Source organism: Eurosta solidaginis, chromosome 3, assembly GCF_040869045.1.
Source record: "Eurosta solidaginis isolate ZX-2024a chromosome 3, ASM4086904v1, whole genome shotgun sequence".
NCBI classification, from domain to species: Eukaryota; Metazoa; Arthropoda; class Insecta; order Diptera; family Tephritidae; genus Eurosta; species Eurosta solidaginis.
Genome location: NC_090321.1, coordinates 283,794,636 through 283,797,318, shown reverse-complemented (window position 1 = coordinate 283,797,318; position 2,683 = coordinate 283,794,636). Strand labels below are relative to the sequence as shown.

At 35.2% G+C, this 2,683-nt stretch overlaps 1 long non-coding RNA gene across 1 annotated transcript; it reads left to right on the top strand.

The window, feature by feature from the left end:
* The first annotated feature begins 1,061 nt into the window (after positions 1-1,061).
* On the top strand, positions 1,062-2,470 carry LOC137245712 (uncharacterized). The gene is made up of 2 exons (XR_010951389.1): positions 1,062-2,196; positions 2,251-2,470. It is a non-coding gene; the product is annotated as an uncharacterized lncRNA (long non-coding RNA).
* The last annotated feature ends 213 nt before the right edge of the window (positions 2,471-2,683 follow it).

Genomic DNA, 2,683 nt, shown 5'->3' with positions numbered 1-2,683 from the left:
AAAAACCATCAAATAGAATAGAGGTTGACAACACTCCATATCGATGAATTAAACAAATATAGTTTTTCTAGAAAACGATCAAAAAAGAATTATGACCAAACTTCTACCAATATGCAACCAAACCAGTGGCTAAGGGTGTGTTCGTTTGACCCGAGATTGTTCGAGAAATTTTCACACAACAAAAAGTAAAATTGACTCGATTAACGCTAACTAGCACTTTAATTGACAGAAATCGTTCGGAGATCTGTCAAAAAAAGTGTCAGTTAGCGTTAACTGGAGATGGTGATGATAAGTGACTTACAATAAAACATGCACTGCTTCACAGATAACATCGCAGACATGATAAGGGCAATCACAGATTCGTTGTATCTAGGCTGTTAATTTTCCAATCTGTTAGCTCAAACACCCTGTTAACTTACTTTTTTTTGTTTTCACGAAAACATGAGTTAGCAAACATCACTGCTAAACGCAACAAAATTAAAGAACAAATTTTAAACGAAATAAAAAAAGTTGTGTTGTTTTAAAACAGACGTGGGCAAATAGTGGCTCAATTGTGCATACTCAATTCACGCGTATATTTATTCTCTTTAGTTTAGTAGTCGCTGAGCATTTGGCGCAGCAACATCGATTGTGTGCGTCGCTCGCAAGCAATGTTGACGAATGTTGTTAACAAGCAACAAGCAAATATCGTTTGTTAGTTTTTTTCAATCCGCACAAGCGAAAAATATTTTATTTTGACCAACCCTTTTGCGCAAATACAATGTATTTTATTGTATAAACCTTTTGCTTGCCATTGTGCGCATTAAAAAAATAATAACAAACGATCTTGCCTTGATGCTTTCCAATAAGCGAATGAATTACGCAAAACGATGCATCAAGTGATGTGCGCTATCATCGCGCTCTCACTAAAAGCCTTCAGCGATTTACAACCAGATTGACTGAATTTTTATATGTGTGCGTGTCGGGTATTTGACGCTTGCCCCGCGGCTATCAAATAAAAAGCCACCAATCAACATTTGCATTGAGAAACCGTAGCGTTCGGACGTGAATATGTCGTCATCGGATGATGACTTTTTTTACTTGCGACTACAGCAGTTTTATTAAATAATAAAAAAATTAATAAAAATTTTATCAAATAATAATAAAAGCTTTACATTCCACAAAGCTGGTAAACATTGATAATTTTCAAGAAATTTTAATATGAATTGCTGTTCTTCCGCGCACTTGTTCATTTTGAATGTCGACACAAACTAAATGCAACACTGCGTTTTGTCAATCACACCCCGCGACTATCAAATAAGCTAGCGTCAAATGAAAAAATCAAACATTTTTGATTTTCATCAACGTGTAGCCGACAACAAATACGTGTGTCACGAAGCCACCCGACTGCACTAACACACACAAAATTCAGTCAATCTGGTTGTAAATCGCGGAAGGCTTTAACACATCTGCATTTCCATTTTGCCGACGTCTGTTTTAAAATGTGAATACTTAAACCATGTTAAGATTATTCACCCCTATTCTGCATTTCGATTACGTTCCCGTTCTACGCTCCGCTTCAATCGAAGTTTGGTATTCTGCATTACGACGGAATCGTAAAGAGAAGAGGAAGAGCAAATGATTTTTCGAAATCAGCTGTTAGTACGGAATGTGTGAACATTGGAACAAAATAAATTAAAGAAAATTTGTAAAAAACACTGAAAAACGTTTATATTTTATTATCCACGCCATTTTGTACAAAAAAAAGCAATAGAATATATTGCCGCAGTGTTATATTTTTTTGAGTGAAGTGCTTTCATAATTGTAAGTGTGTTTTGTCGTTCTTTTGGCCAATTCCCTGCCGTGGCCACCAAGTTTTGTTAAAACGGATTCCTGCACGAATATAGTTGACATTTTCTGAATTTTAAGGATGCTAATTTCATTGCACTGGCCTAAAATACTTTATAAAGGTTTATTTATTCTTTCCGCAAGGATTGTTTACGTTTTCGCTTCACCTTCCTCTACGCCGGCAGCTTGCTTTGGCATATAACTGGACCCAACGAACAGACACAAATTATAGCTGTCTATTATAATGGAATCAATAGCCGCGGTATTATTTATGGAGTTGGAAAGCAACGCATACGAAAATTGCCAGGCGAGAATGGAAAGGCAAATATTGCGAGATTTGTGTAATACATTTGAGATGAGTGACGAATTGTAAGAAATTGAACTTAAAATTGGTAAAGTTTAATGACTTATTTTCTTATTTAGGTTCAAAAAAAACGTTCGACTTAACAAGGATGCTTTAAAGTATGTGTTAGATACTTTTGCGGGGCAAATACGTCCAAGGACTTCGACATCGACATGTTGTTTTTGACCTGGAAACATATAAAAAACAACCATCATCAAGCCTTCTGCGTTTCTTAACAAGTTTTACTTACATTTTTGTTAAAATTCTGTTATAAATTAATAAAAAAATAAAAAGAAAATATCTTTCCGCCAACAAATTTGCAACTTAGAAAAACGGAACTACGATCGAAATGCAGAATACAAAAAATCGAACGATTCGAAGTTGGATCGAAAGAGATTGGAACACAGAATACCAAAATTGCCAAATCGAAAAAATTCCAATCCAAGTCGAAATGCAGAATAGGGCTGATTAATAAAATATTGACTTATATAAGTGCTCACAGACAGGGTATAT